Consider the following 14170-nt stretch of genomic DNA (forward strand, 5'->3'; position numbering starts at 1 on the left):
CGCCCTACTGGCTCCAAACGAAAAGGAGGCCGGTGGGTGATGAAAACCCCCTGCCCCACGTGCGTCTGACCGAAGCTTCACCCTATACTTCCTTTTCCCTGCCCAGACGTTTCGACTATCAATGATTTTCTCCGGTGGACTGAGGACCGAGACGTGCCTCAGCAAAAAAGCTGTCACATCGTCATCACTCAAAAATGGGTCATACATATGCACTATCACAACTCTAAAGTTGTCATAATAACAGCCCAGCACTTCAAAATCCCTTAGAAATTGCTCTTCCTTCTTCTCTTCGTACCGTGCCGACACCCTCTTATAGATTTCCTCATCCCTGAAGGTAACATCCATATACTTTAGCAGTCTATTCCCTTGTGCACATAGAATATCTTCCGCTTGTAGGCCCAAACACCCAAACAAGACATAATCTTCAAACTCACGTCTACCGGGCGGTTCTCCCCCTCTCATCCAGCGAAACCGCAGAGTCCATTTCAGTCTGGGAGCCTCCCCGGGCCGGTCGAAGGAGCCAAACCCTTCCGCCATCCTGGAGGAGGCCTCCAGGCCAGCTCCTCGAAGGGTCCCCTCCGGTCCAAACACAAGGAAAATCCAAGGCAATCCACACGATCAAAAACGAATCCAAAAGTCGAGATGTAGTCCACAGGCAAATCCTGATCCGCAAGGTCGTCGCTCCGGTCGTAATCCTCCTCCCGATCTTCGCCAAAAGGCCGAGAAGCGATGCCCACAAAGGCGCGGAGCGACGCGCGGGCGTTCCGCTGGCGCACAGTGGCGCAGGCCGACTCCTCTGGAGCCCGGGACCCGCGCAGCTGCCGGCCTCCCTGCAGCCAGAGGCCTCAAAGCGGGACTCTGCTCCCCCTCTCTCTTGCCTGCCTGGCTGCCTTCCTGCCAGTCCCGGGCGGGGGCCCTGCTCTTTGATCTTCTGTCAACGGCCCGACAACGACCGCAGCCGCAGGGGGCGCCAGCCGCCCGGCCTCCTTAGCTTAGGCCCCTCCCACCAGCAGCAGCTGTGCCGAGCGAGCTGCAAGCGAAAGCGGACCGTCGGCACCTGCGGGCAGAGGCAAGGGGCAGCGCTCTCTCGGGAGGGACGGGGACACACACACACACAGACGCGCGCGCCTGCCCGCCTGCCGGAAAAAAAGGTGTATATACTAAGTTTTTTGGAGGGAAACCGCCCGGCTGTCGAAAGGGGCCCGCCTGCGAGGACGGGGACACACACACACACACACACACACACACACACACACACACACACACAAGCCACGCCTGCCTCCCTGGGAAAAGGCTGAAAAAACTAAGTTTTTTGGAGGGAAAACGCACGGGAGCCGAAAAAGGGGGCCGGCCTGCTTGCCCAGAGAGTCGAGACGCGGGAAAGTGCACAGAGGGAGCACGGGAACGGAGACGGGGAGGGGGAGGGGGAGAGAGAGACACACAGATGGACGAGAGACGAGACCCGAGAAGAAGGAGCTCCAGTCCACCTCGCTTGCTTGCTTGCTACGTCTGTCTTTTCACCGCTGAGAGAAGGTGGTGCACCGCTCCCGGAGGCGCTGCAATACCGGGCCGATGCGTGGAGAGGACGGAGCAAGCTCCTGATCCAGCTCCCTGTTCCAAAAATCCGTTTAATATGTGGTCCCCCGATGGGGGACGTATCAGATATTAAACTGATAAGAACAGATACTACACTTGATCTTAGCCAAAAGGCCGAGAAGCGATGCCCACAAAGGCGCGGAGCGACGCGCGGGCGTTCCGCTGGCGCACAGTGGCGCAGGCCGACTCCTCTGGAGCCCGGGACCCGCGCAGCTGCCGGCCTCCCTGCAGCCAGAGGCCTCAAAGCGGGACTCTGCTCCCCCTCTCTCTTGCCTGCCTGGCTGCCTTCCTGCCAGTCCCGGGCGGGGGCCCTGCTCTTTGATCTTCTGTCAACGGCCCGACAACGACCGCAGCCGCAGGGGGCGCCAGCCGCCCGGCCTCCTTAGCTTAGGCCCCTCCCACCAGCAGCAGCTGTGCCGAGCGAGCTGCAAGCGAAAGCGGACCGTCGGCACCTGCGGGCAGAGGCAAGGGGCAGCGCTCTCTCGGGAGGGACGGGGACACACACACACACAGACGCGCGCGCCTGCCCGCCTGCCGGAAAAAAAGGTGTATATACTAAGTTTTTTGGAGGGAAACCGCCCGGCTGTCGAAAGGGGCCCGCCTGCGAGGACGGGGACACACACACACACACACACACACACACACACACACACACACACACACACAAGCCACGCCTGCCTCCCTGGGAAAAGGCTGAAAAAACTAAGTTTTTTGGAGGGAAAACGCACGGGAGCCGAAAAAGGGGGCCGGCCTGCTTGCCCAGAGAGTCGAGACGCGGGAAAGTGCACAGAGGGAGCACGGGAACGGAGACGGGGAGGGGGAGGGGGAGAGAGAGACACACAGATGGACGAGAGACGAGACCCGAGAAGAAGGAGCTCCAGTCCACCTCGCTTGCTTGCTTGCTACGTCTGTCTTTTCACCGCTGAGAGAAGGTGGTGCACCGCTCCCGGAGGCGCTGCAATACCGGGCCGATGCGTGGAGAGGACGGAGCAAGCTCCTGATCCAGCTCCCTGTTCCAAAAATCCGTTTAATATGTGGTCCCCCGATGGGGGACGTATCAGATATTAAACTGATAAGAACAGATACTACACTTGATCTTAGCCAACAAAGGGGCCGCTCCGTCGCTCCGCGCCTTTGTGGGCATCGCTTCTCGGCCTTTTGGCTAAGATCAAGTTCAAGTGGCATGCCCGCAGTTCTTGTCTTGCCAGAGGTCTAGAAGGCGATCGAAGATTCTGAAGAGTGCTTGAGCTGGTATCGCTCTAGGTTGAGCCTAGGGGGTTAAGGCCAAGCAGCAGCTGAGCCGGGTGGAATCCGGCATCAACGTTCTCTCTCTCTGCTCTCTCCTCTCCTCTCCCCTCCCCCTTTCTCTTGCTCCGCCTCCTTGGCCTCTTGGCTGGAAGTGGGTACACGTGGCCTGCCCGCGGTGCTTGCTTTCTTCCTCGAGACTCGGAAGCGCTATCCGCTCCCTCTCTCTCTCGCTCTCTCTCTCTCCCCCTCTCTCTCTGCCTCCTTGGCCTCTTGGCTGGGAGTAGGTACACGTGGCCTGCCCGCGGTGCTTGCTTTCCACCTCGAGACTCGGAAGCGCTATCCGCTCCCTCTCTCTCTCTCTCTCCCTCTCTCTGCCTCCTTGGCCTCTTGGCTGGGAGTAGGTACACGTGGCCTGCCCGCGGTGCTTGCTTTCCACCTCGAGACTCGGAAGCGCTATCCGCTCCCTCTCTCTCTCGCTCTCCCTCTCTCTCTCTGCCTCCTTGGCCCCTTTTTCGGCTCCCGTGCGTTTTCCCTCCAAAAAACTTAGTTTTTTCAGCCTTTTCCCAGGGAGGCAGGCGTGGCTTGTGTGTGTGTGTGTGTGTGTGTGTGTGTGTGTGTGTGTGTGTGTGTGTCCCCGTCCTCGCAGGCGGGCCCCTTTTCTTTCGGCTGCGTCCTTTCCCAGACTTGTCTGGGAACTCGCAGCCTTTCGTTGGCGACCAGGTGCCCCCTCACCTCTTTGTACAGAGCTCTGTGGTTGGTGCAGAGCTCTGGCTGTCTCGTGGCCTCGTACCTCCTGCTCCACTTGACAGCGTGGGTGTAGAACTCCGGTCGCCTCTCTGCCTTGGGCCCAGTGTTTGACCACTGGACCAAGTGCCTCATCGGGATGGAGAGCCACAGCCTGACAAAGTACTGGTACTTGTGGCCGATGGGCTCCCGCAGCGCCCGACAGAGGTTGCAGAAGAAGATGCAGTCGAGTTTCAGGGGGAAATGTGGGACATCTCGACCCCCTTCCTCGACCGGCTGACACATCCGGTTTCTGGTGATGGACTCGTACCTGCCGCCCCAGACGAAGCCGAAGATAAGAACAGATACTACACTTGATCTTAGCCAAAAGGCCGAGAAGCGATGCCCACAAAGGCGCGGAGCGACGCGCGGGCGTTCCGCTGGCGCACAGTGGCGCAGGCCGACTCCTCTGGAGCCCGGGACCCGCGCAGCTGCCGGCCTCCCTGCAGCCAGAGGCCTCAAAGCGGGACTCTGCTCCCCCTCTCTCTTGCCTGCCTGGCTGCCTTCCTGCCAGTCCCGGGCGGGGGCCCTGCTCTTTGATCTTCTGTCAACGGCCCGACAACGACCGCAGCCGCAGGGGGCGCCAGCCGCCCGGCCTCCTTAGCTTAGGCCCCTCCCACCAGCAGCAGCTGTGCCGAGCGAGCTGCAAGCGAAAGCGGACCGTCGGCACCTGCGGGCAGAGGCAAGGGGCAGCGCTCTCTCGGGAGGGACGGGGACACACACACACACAGACGCGCGCGCCTGCCCGCCTGCCGGAAAAAAAGGTGTATATACTAAGTTTTTTGGAGGGAAACCGCCCGGCTGTCGAAAGGGGCCCGCCTGCGAGGACGGGGACACACACACACACACACACACACACACACACACACACACACACACAAGCCACGCCTGCCTCCCTGGGAAAAGGCTGAAAAAACTAAGTTTTTTGGAGGGAAAACGCACGGGAGCCGAAAAAGGGGGCCGGCCTGCTTGCCCAGAGAGTCGAGACGCGGGAAAGTGCACAGAGGGAGCACGGGAACGGAGACGGGGAGGGGGAGGGGGAGAGAGAGACACACAGATGGACGAGAGACGAGACCCGAGAAGAAGGAGCTCCAGTCCACCTCGCTTGCTTGCTTGCTACGTCTGTCTTTTCACCGCTGAGAGAAGGTGGTGCACCGCTCCCGGAGGCGCTGCAATACCGGGCCGATGCGTGGAGAGGACGGAGCAAGCTCCTGATCCAGCTCCCTGTTCCAAAAATCCGTTTAATATGTGGTCCCCCGATGGGGGACGTATCAGATATTAAACTGATAAGAACAGATACTACACTTGATCTTAGCCAAAAGGCCGAGAAGCGATGCCCACAAAGGCGCGGAGCGACGCGCGGGCGTTCCGCTGGCGCACAGTGGCGCAGGCCGACTCCTCTGGAGCCCGGGACCCGCGCAGCTGCCGGCCTCCCTGCAGCCAGAGGCCTCAAAGCGGGACTCTGCTCCCCCTCTCTCTTGCCTGCCTGGCTGCCTTCCTGCCAGTCCCGGGCGGGGGCCCTGCTCTTTGATCTTCTGTCAACGGCCCGACAACGACCGCAGCCGCAGGGGGCGCCAGCCGCCCGGCCTCCTTAGCTTAGGCCCCTCCCACCAGCAGCAGCTGTGCCGAGCGAGCTGCAAGCGAAAGCGGACCGTCGGCACCTGCGGGCAGAGGCAAGGGGCAGCGCTCTCTCGGGAGGGACGGGGACACACACACACACAGACGAGACGCGCGCGCCTGCCCGCCTGCCGGAAAAAAAGGTGTATATACTAAGTTTTTTGGAGGGAAACCGCCCGGCTGTCGAAAGGGGCCCGCCTGCGAGGACGGGGACACACACACACACACACACACACACACACACACACACACACACGCCACGCCTGCCTCCCTGGGAAAAGGCTGAAAAAACTAAGTTTTTTGGAGGGAAAACGCACGGGAGCCGAAAAAGGGGGCCGGCCTGCTTGCCCAGAGAGTCGAGACGCGGGAAAGTGCACAGAGGGAGCACGGGAACGGAGACGGGGAGGGGGAGGGGGAGAGAGAGACACACAGATGGACGAGAGACGAGACCCGAGAAGAAGGAGCTCCAGTCCACCTCGCTTGCTTGCTTGCTACGTCTGTCTTTTCACCGCTGAGAGAAGGTGGTGCACCGCTCCCGGAGGCGCTGCAATACCGGGCCGATGCGTGGAGAGGACGGAGCAAGCTCCTGATCCAGCTCCCTGTTCCAAAAATCCGTTTAATATGTGGTCCCCCGATGGGGGACGTATCAGATATTAAACTGATAAGAACAGATACTACACTTGATCTTAGCCAAAAGGCCGAGAAGCGATGCCCACAAAGGCGCGGAGCGACGCGCGGGCGTTCCGCTGGCGCACAGTGGCGCAGGCCGACTCCTCTGGAGCCCGGGACCCGCGCAGCTGCCGGCCTCCCTGCAGCCAGAGGCCTCAAAGCGGGACTCTGCTCCCCCTCTCTCTTGCCTGCCTGGCTGCCTTCCTGCCAGTCCCGGGCGGGGGCCCTGCTCTTTGATCTTCTGTCAACGGCCCGACAACGACCGCAGCCGCAGGGGGCGCCAGCCGCCCGGCCTCCTTAGCTTAGGCCCCTCCCACCAGCAGCAGCTGTGCCGAGCGAGCTGCAAGCGAAAGCGGACCGTCGGCACCTGCGGGCAGAGGCAAGGGGCAGCGCTCTCTCGGGAGGGACGGGGACACACACACACACAGACGCGCGCGCCTGCCCGCCTGCCGGAAAAAAAGGTGTATATACTAAGTTTTTTGGAGGGAAACCGCCCGGCTGTCGAAAGGGGCCCGCCTGCGAGGACGGGGACACACACACACACACACACACACACACACACACACACACACACACACAAGCCACGCCTGCCTCCCTGGGAAAAGGCTGAAAAAACTAAGTTTTTTGGAGGGAAAACGCACGGGAGCCGAAAAAGGGGGCCGGCCTGCTTGCCCAGAGAGTCGAGACGCGGGAAAGTGCACAGAGGGAGCACGGGAACGGAGACGGGGAGGGGGAGGGGGAGAGAGAGACACACAGATGGACGAGAGACGAGACCCGAGAAGAAGGAGCTCCAGTCCACCTCGCTTGCTTGCTTGCTACGTCTGTCTTTTCACCGCTGAGAGAAGGTGGTGCACCGCTCCCGGAGGCGCTGCAATACCGGGCCGATGCGTGGAGAGGACGGAGCAAGCTCCTGATCCAGCTCCCTGTTCCAAAAATCCGTTTAATATGTGGTCCCCCGATGGGGGACGTATCAGATATTAAACTGATAAGAACAGATACTACACTTGATCTTAGCCAAAAGGCCGAGAAGCGATGCCCACAAAGGCGCGGAGCGACGCGCGGGCGTTCCGCTGGCGCACAGTGGCGCAGGCCGACTCCTCTGGAGCCCGGGACCCGCGCAGCTGCCGGCCTCCCTGCAGCCAGAGGCCTCAAAGCGGGACTCTGCTCCCCCTCTCTCTTGCCTGCCTGGCTGCCTTCCTGCCAGTCCCGGGCGGGGGCCCTGCTCTTTGATCTTCTGTCAACGGCCCGACAACGACCGCAGCCGCAGGGGGCGCCAGCCGCCCGGCCTCCTTAGCTTAGGCCCCTCCCACCAGCAGCAGCTGTGCCGAGCGAGCTGCAAGCGAAAGCGGACCGTCGGCACCTGCGGGCAGAGGCAAGGGGCAGCGCTCTCTCGGGAGGGACGGGGACACACACACACACAGACGCGCGCGCCTGCCCGCCTGCCGGAAAAAAAGGTGTATATACTAAGTTTTTTGGAGGGAAACCGCCCGGCTGTCGAAAGGGGCCCGCCTGCGAGGACGGGGACACACACACACACACACACACACACACACACACACACACACACACACAAGCCACGCCTGCCTCCCTGGGAAAAGGCTGAAAAAACTAAGTTTTTTGGAGGGAAAACGCACGGGAGCCGAAAAAGGGGGCCGGCCTGCTTGCCCAGAGAGTCGAGACGCGGGAAAGTGCACAGAGGGAGCACGGGAACGGAGACGGGGAGGGGGAGGGGGAGAGAGAGACACACAGATGGACGAGAGACGAGACCCGAGAAGAAGGAGCTCCAGTCCACCTCGCTTGCTTGCTTGCTACGTCTGTCTTTTCACCGCTGAGAGAAGGTGGTGCACCGCTCCCGGAGGCGCTGCAATACCGGGCCGATGCGTGGAGAGGACGGAGCAAGCTCCTGATCCAGCTCCCTGTTCCAAAAATCCGTTTAATATGTGGTCCCCCGATGGGGGACGTATCAGATATTAAACTGATAAGAACAGATACTACACTTGATCTTAGCCAAAAGGCCGAGAAGCGATGCCCACAAAGGCGCGGAGCGACGCGCGGGCGTTCCGCTGGCGCACAGTGGCGCAGGCCGACTCCTCTGGAGCCCGGGACCCGCGCAGCTGCCGGCCTCCCTGCAGCCAGAGGCCTCAAAGCGGGACTCTGCTCCCCCTCTCTCTTGCCTGCCTGGCTGCCTTCCTGCCAGTCCCGGGCGGGGGCCCTGCTCTTTGATCTTCTGTCAACGGCCCGACAACGACCGCAGCCGCAGGGGGCGCCAGCCGCCCGGCCTCCTTAGCTTAGGCCCCTCCCACCAGCAGCAGCTGTGCCGAGCGAGCTGCAAGCGAAAGCGGACCGTCGGCACCTGCGGGCAGAGGCAAGGGGCAGCGCTCTCTCGGGAGGGACGGGGACACACACACACACAGACGCGCGCGCCTGCCCGCCTGCCGGAAAAAAAGGTGTATATACTAAGTTTTTTGGAGGGAAACCGCCCGGCTGTCGAAAGGGGCCCGCCTGCGAGGACGGGGACACACACACACACACACACACACACACACACACACACACACACACACAAGCCACGCCTGCCTCCCTGGGAAAAGGCTGAAAAAACTAAGTTTTTTGGAGGGAAAACGCACGGGAGCCGAAAAAGGGGGCCGGCCTGCTTGCCCAGAGAGTCGAGACGCGGGAAAGTGCACAGAGGGAGCACGGGAACGGAGACGGGGAGGGGGAGGGGGAGAGAGAGACACACAGATGGACGAGAGACGAGACCCGAGAAGAAGGAGCTCCAGTCCACCTCGCTTGCTTGCTTGCTACGTCTGTCTTTTCACCGCTGAGAGAAGGTGGTGCACCGCTCCCGGAGGCGCTGCAATACCGGGCCGATGCGTGGAGAGGACGGAGCAAGCTCCTGATCCAGCTCCCTGTTCCAAAAATCCGTTTAATATGTGGTCCCCCGATGGGGGACGTATCAGATATTAAACTGATAAGAACAGATACTACACTTGATCTTAGCCAAAAGGCCGAGAAGCGATGCCCACAAAGGCGCGGAGCGACGCGCGGGCGTTCCGCTGGCGCACAGTGGCGCAGGCCGACTCCTCTGGAGCCCGGGACCCGCGCAGCTGCCGGCCTCCCTGCAGCCAGAGGCCTCAAAGCGGGACTCTGCTCCCCCTCTCTCTTGCCTGCCTGGCTGCCTTCCTGCCAGTCCCGGGCGGGGGCCCTGCTCTTTGATCTTCTGTCAACGGCCCGACAACGACCGCAGCCGCAGGGGGCGCCAGCCGCCCGGCCTCCTTAGCTTAGGCCCCTCCCACCAGCAGCAGCTGTGCCGAGCGAGCTGCAAGCGAAAGCGGACCGTCGGCACCTGCGGGCAGAGGCAAGGGGCAGCGCTCTCTCGGGAGGGACGGGGACACACACACACACAGACGCGCGCGCCTGCCCGCCTGCCGGAAAAAAAGGTGTATATACTAAGTTTTTTGGAGGGAAACCGCCCGGCTGTCGAAAGGGGCCCGCCTGCGAGGACGGGGACACACACACACACACACACACACACACACACACACACACACACAAGCCACGCCTGCCTCCCTGGGAAAAGGCTGAAAAAACTAAGTTTTTTGGAGGGAAAACGCACGGGAGCCGAAAAAGGGGGCCGGCCTGCTTGCCCAGAGAGTCGAGACGCGGGAAAGTGCACAGAGGGAGCACGGGAACGGAGACGGGGAGGGGGAGGGGGAGAGAGAGACACACAGATGGACGAGAGACGAGACCCGAGAAGAAGGAGCTCCAGTCCACCTCGCTTGCTTGCTTGCTACGTCTGTCTTTTCACCGCTGAGAGAAGGTGGTGCACCGCTCCCGGAGGCGCTGCAATACCGGGCCGATGCGTGGAGAGGACGGAGCAAGCTCCTGATCCAGCTCCCTGTTCCAAAAATCCGTTTAATATGTGGTCCCCCGATGGGGGACGTATCAGATATTAAACTGATAAGAACAGATACTACACTTGATCTTAGCCAAAAGGCCGAGAAGCGATGCCCACAAAGGCGCGGAGCGACGCGCGGGCGTTCCGCTGGCGCACAGTGGCGCAGGCCGACTCCTCTGGAGCCCGGGACCCGCGCAGCTGCCGGCCTCCCTGCAGCCAGAGGCCTCAAAGCGGGACTCTGCTCCCCCTCTCTCTTGCCTGCCTGGCTGCCTTCCTGCCAGTCCCGGGCGGGGGCCCTGCTCTTTGATCTTCTGTCAACGGCCCGACAACGACCGCAGCCGCAGGGGGCGCCAGCCGCCCGGCCTCCTTAGCTTAGGCCCCTCCCACCAGCAGCAGCTGTGCCGAGCGAGCTGCAAGCGAAAGCGGACCGTCGGCACCTGCGGGCAGAGGCAAGGGGCAGCGCTCTCTCGGGAGGGACGGGGACACACACACACACAGACGCGCGCGCCTGCCCGCCTGCCGGAAAAAAAGGTGTATATACTAAGTTTTTTGGAGGGAAACCGCCCGGCTGTCGAAAGGGGCCCGCCTGCGAGGACGGGGACACACACACACACACACACACACACACACACACACACACACAAGCCACGCCTGCCTCCCTGGGAAAAGGCTGAAAAAACTAAGTTTTTTGGAGGGAAAACGCACGGGAGCCGAAAAAGGGGGCCGGCCTGCTTGCCCAGAGAGTCGAGACGCGGGAAAGTGCACAGAGGGAGCACGGGAACGGAGACGGGGAGGGGGAGGGGGAGAGAGAGACACACAGATGGACGAGAGACGAGACCCGAGAAGAAGGAGCTCCAGTCCACCTCGCTTGCTTGCTTGCTACGTCTGTCTTTTCACCGCTGAGAGAAGGTGGTGCACCGCTCCCGGAGGCGCTGCAATACCGGGCCGATGCGTGGAGAGGACGGAGCAAGCTCCTGATCCAGCTCCCTGTTCCAAAAATCCGTTTAATATGTGGTCCCCCGATGGGGGACGTATCAGATATTAAACTGATAAGAACAGATACTACACTTGATCTTAGCCAAAAGGCCGAGAAGCGATGCCCACAAAGGCGCGGAGCGACGCGCGGGCGTTCCGCTGGCGCACAGTGGCGCAGGCCGACTCCTCTGGAGCCCGGGACCCGCGCAGCTGCCGGCCTCCCTGCAGCCAGAGGCCTCAAAGCGGGACTCTGCTCCCCCTCTCTCTTGCCTGCCTGGCTGCCTTCCTGCCAGTCCCGGGCGGGGGCCCTGCTCTTTGATCTTCTGTCAACGGCCCGACAACGACCGCAGCCGCAGGGGGCGCCAGCCGCCCGGCCTCCTTAGCTTAGGCCCCTCCCACCAGCAGCAGCTGTGCCGAGCGAGCTGCAAGCGAAAGCGGACCGTCGGCACCTGCGGGCAGAGGCAAGGGGCAGCGCTCTCTCGGGAGGGACGGGGACACACACACACACAGACGCGCGCGCCTGCCCGCCTGCCGGAAAAAAAGGTGTATATACTAAGTTTTTTGGAGGGAAACCGCCCGGCTGTCGAAAGGGGCCCGCCTGCGAGGACGGGGACACACACACACACACACACACACACACACACACACACACACACACACAAGCCACGCCTGCCTCCCTGGGAAAAGGCTGAAAAAACTAAGTTTTTTGGAGGGAAAACGCACGGGAGCCGAAAAAGGGGGCCGGCCTGCTTGCCCAGAGAGTCGAGACGCGGGAAAGTGCACAGAGGGAGCACGGGAACGGAGACGGGGAGGGGGAGGGGGAGAGAGAGACACACAGATGGACGAGAGACGAGACCCGAGAAGAAGGAGCTCCAGTCCACCTCGCTTGCTTGCTTGCTACGTCTGTCTTTTCACCGCTGAGAGAAGGTGGTGCACCGCTCCCGGAGGCGCTGCAATACCGGGCCGATGCGTGGAGAGGACGGAGCAAGCTCCTGATCCAGCTCCCTGTTCCAAAAATCCGTTTAATATGTGGTCCCCCGATGGGGGACGTATCAGATATTAAACTGATAAGAACAGATACTACACTTGATCTTAGCCAAAAGGCCGAGAAGCGATGCCCACAAAGGCGCGGAGCGACGCGCGGGCGTTCCGCTGGCGCACAGTGGCGCAGGCCGACTCCTCTGGAGCCCGGGACCCGCGCAGCTGCCGGCCTCCCTGCAGCCAGAGGCCTCAAAGCGGGACTCTGCTCCCCCTCTCTCTTGCCTGCCTGGCTGCCTTCCTGCCAGTCCCGGGCGGGGGCCCTGCTCTTTGATCTTCTGTCAACGGCCCGACAACGACCGCAGCCGCAGGGGGCGCCAGCCGCCCGGCCTCCTTAGCTTAGGCCCCTCCCACCAGCAGCAGCTGTGCCGAGCGAGCTGCAAGCGAAAGCGGACCGTCGGCACCTGCGGGCAGAGGCAAGGGGCAGCGCTCTCTCGGGAGGGACGGGGACACACACACACACAGACGCGCGCGCCTGCCCGCCTGCCGGAAAAAAAGGTGTATATACTAAGTTTTTTGGAGGGAAACCGCCCGGCTGTCGAAAGGGGCCCGCCTGCGAGGACGGGGACACACACACACACACACACACACACACACACACACACACACACACACAAGCCACGCCTGCCTCCCTGGGAAAAGGCTGAAAAAACTAAGTTTTTTGGAGGGAAAACGCACGGGAGCCGAAAAAGGGGGCCGGCCTGCTTGCCCAGAGAGTCGAGACGCGGGAAAGTGCACAGAGGGAGCACGGGAACGGAGACGGGGAGGGGGAGGGGGAGAGAGAGACACACAGATGGACGAGAGACGAGACCCGAGAAGAAGGAGCTCCAGTCCACCTCGCTTGCTTGCTTGCTACGTCTGTCTTTTCACCGCTGAGAGAAGGTGGTGCACCGCTCCCGGAGGCGCTGCAATACCGGGCCGATGCGTGGAGAGGACGGAGCAAGCTCCTGATCCAGCTCCCTGTTCCAAAAATCCGTTTAATATGTGGTCCCCCGATGGGGGACGTATCAGATATTAAACTGATAAGAACAGATACTACACTTGATCTTAGCCAAAAGGCCGAGAAGCGATGCCCACAAAGGCGCGGAGCGACGCGCGGGCGTTCCGCTGGCGCACAGTGGCGCAGGCCGACTCCTCTGGAGCCCGGGACCCGCGCAGCTGCCGGCCTCCCTGCAGCCAGAGGCCTCAAAGCGGGACTCTGCTCCCCCTCTCTCTTGCCTGCCTGGCTGCCTTCCTGCCAGTCCCGGGCGGGGGCCCTGCTCTTTGATCTTCTGTCAACGGCCCGACAACGACCGCAGCCGCAGGGGGCGCCAGCCGCCCGGCCTCCTTAGCTTAGGCCCCTCCCACCAGCAGCAGCTGTGCCGAGCGAGCTGCAAGCGAAAGCGGACCGTCGGCACCTGCGGGCAGAGGCAAGGGGCAGCGCTCTCTCGGGAGGGACGGGGACACACACACACACAGACGCGCGCGCCTGCCCGCCTGCCGGAAAAAAAGGTGTATATACTAAGTTTTTTGGAGGGAAACCGCCCGGCTGTCGAAAGGGGCCCGCCTGCGAGGACGGGGACACACACACACACACACACACACACACACACACACACACACACACACAAGCCACGCCTGCCTCCCTGGGAAAAGGCTGAAAAAACTAAGTTTTTTGGAGGGAAAACGCACGGGAGCCGAAAAAGGGGGCCGGCCTGCTTGCCCAGAGAGTCGAGACGCGGGAAAGTGCACAGAGGGAGCACGGGAACGGAGACGGGGAGGGGGAGGGGGAGAGAGAGACACACAGATGGACGAGAGACGAGACCCGAGAAGAAGGAGCTCCAGTCCACCTCGCTTGCTTGCTTGCTACGTCTGTCTTTTCACCGCTGAGAGAAGGTGGTGCACCGCTCCCGGAGGCGCTGCAATACCGGGCCGATGCGTGGAGAGGACGGAGCAAGCTCCTGATCCAGCTCCCTGTTCCAAAAATCCGTTTAATATGTGGTCCCCCGATGGGGGACGTATCAGATATTAAACTGATAAGAACAGATACTACACTTGATCTTAGCCAAAAGGCCGAGAAGCGATGCCCACAAAGGCGCGGAGCGACGCGCGGGCGTTCCGCTGGCGCACAGTGGCGCAGGCCGACTCCTCTGGAGCCCGGGACCCGCGCAGCTGCCGGCCTCCCTGCAGCCAGAGGCCTCAAAGCGGGACTCTGCTCCCCCTCTCTCTTGCCTGCCTGGCTGCCTTCCTGCCAGTCCCGGGCGGGGGCCCTGCTCTTTGATCTTCTGTCAACGGCCCGACAACGACCGCAGCCGCAGGGGGCGCCAGCCGCCCGGCCTCCTTAGCTTAGGCCCCTCCCACCAGCAG

General features: G+C 61.9%; 12 non-coding genes and 1 pseudogene across 12 annotated transcripts; all 13 read right to left on the bottom strand.

Moving 5' to 3' along the window:
• Positions 1-1531: 1531 nt before the first annotated feature.
• On the bottom strand, positions 1532-1722 carry LOC138235737 (U2 spliceosomal RNA). The gene has a single exon (XR_011188288.1). It is a non-coding gene; the product is annotated as a U2 spliceosomal RNA (small nuclear RNA).
• Positions 1723-2526: 804 nt separating this feature from the next.
• Positions 2527-2709, bottom strand: LOC138235761 (U2 spliceosomal RNA). Its single transcript, XR_011188312.1, has one exon. It is a non-coding gene; the product is annotated as a U2 spliceosomal RNA (small nuclear RNA).
• Positions 2710-3828: 1119 nt separating this feature from the next.
• On the bottom strand, positions 3829-3971 carry LOC138235763 (U2 spliceosomal RNA; annotated as a pseudogene).
• An 800-nt stretch (positions 3972-4771) lies between these two features.
• On the bottom strand, positions 4772-4962 carry LOC138235748 (U2 spliceosomal RNA). The gene has a single exon (XR_011188299.1). It is a non-coding gene; the product is annotated as a U2 spliceosomal RNA (small nuclear RNA).
• An 801-nt stretch (positions 4963-5763) lies between these two features.
• On the bottom strand, positions 5764-5954 carry LOC138235759 (U2 spliceosomal RNA). The gene has a single exon (XR_011188310.1). It is a non-coding gene; the product is annotated as a U2 spliceosomal RNA (small nuclear RNA).
• Positions 5955-6756: 802 nt separating this feature from the next.
• Positions 6757-6947, bottom strand: LOC138235764 (U2 spliceosomal RNA). The gene has a single exon (XR_011188313.1). It is a non-coding gene; the product is annotated as a U2 spliceosomal RNA (small nuclear RNA).
• Positions 6948-7749: 802 nt separating this feature from the next.
• On the bottom strand, positions 7750-7940 carry LOC138235765 (U2 spliceosomal RNA). Its single transcript, XR_011188314.1, has one exon. It is a non-coding gene; the product is annotated as a U2 spliceosomal RNA (small nuclear RNA).
• Positions 7941-8742: 802 nt separating this feature from the next.
• On the bottom strand, positions 8743-8933 carry LOC138235738 (U2 spliceosomal RNA). Its single transcript, XR_011188289.1, has one exon. It is a non-coding gene; the product is annotated as a U2 spliceosomal RNA (small nuclear RNA).
• A 798-nt stretch (positions 8934-9731) lies between these two features.
• LOC138235739 (U2 spliceosomal RNA) lies at positions 9732-9922 on the bottom strand. The gene has a single exon (XR_011188290.1). It is a non-coding gene; the product is annotated as a U2 spliceosomal RNA (small nuclear RNA).
• Positions 9923-10718: 796 nt separating this feature from the next.
• Positions 10719-10909, bottom strand: LOC138235740 (U2 spliceosomal RNA). Its single transcript, XR_011188291.1, has one exon. It is a non-coding gene; the product is annotated as a U2 spliceosomal RNA (small nuclear RNA).
• Positions 10910-11711: 802 nt separating this feature from the next.
• Positions 11712-11902, bottom strand: LOC138235741 (U2 spliceosomal RNA). Its single transcript, XR_011188292.1, has one exon. It is a non-coding gene; the product is annotated as a U2 spliceosomal RNA (small nuclear RNA).
• An 802-nt stretch (positions 11903-12704) lies between these two features.
• On the bottom strand, positions 12705-12895 carry LOC138235742 (U2 spliceosomal RNA). Its single transcript, XR_011188293.1, has one exon. It is a non-coding gene; the product is annotated as a U2 spliceosomal RNA (small nuclear RNA).
• An 802-nt stretch (positions 12896-13697) lies between these two features.
• LOC138235743 (U2 spliceosomal RNA) lies at positions 13698-13888 on the bottom strand. Its single transcript, XR_011188294.1, has one exon. It is a non-coding gene; the product is annotated as a U2 spliceosomal RNA (small nuclear RNA).
• Positions 13889-14170: the final 282 nt, after the last annotated feature.

Source organism: Lepisosteus oculatus, unplaced genomic scaffold (genome assembly GCF_040954835.1).
Source record: "Lepisosteus oculatus isolate fLepOcu1 unplaced genomic scaffold, fLepOcu1.hap2 HAP2_SCAFFOLD_820, whole genome shotgun sequence".
Lineage (NCBI taxonomy): Eukaryota > Metazoa > Chordata > Actinopteri > Semionotiformes > Lepisosteidae > Lepisosteus > Lepisosteus oculatus.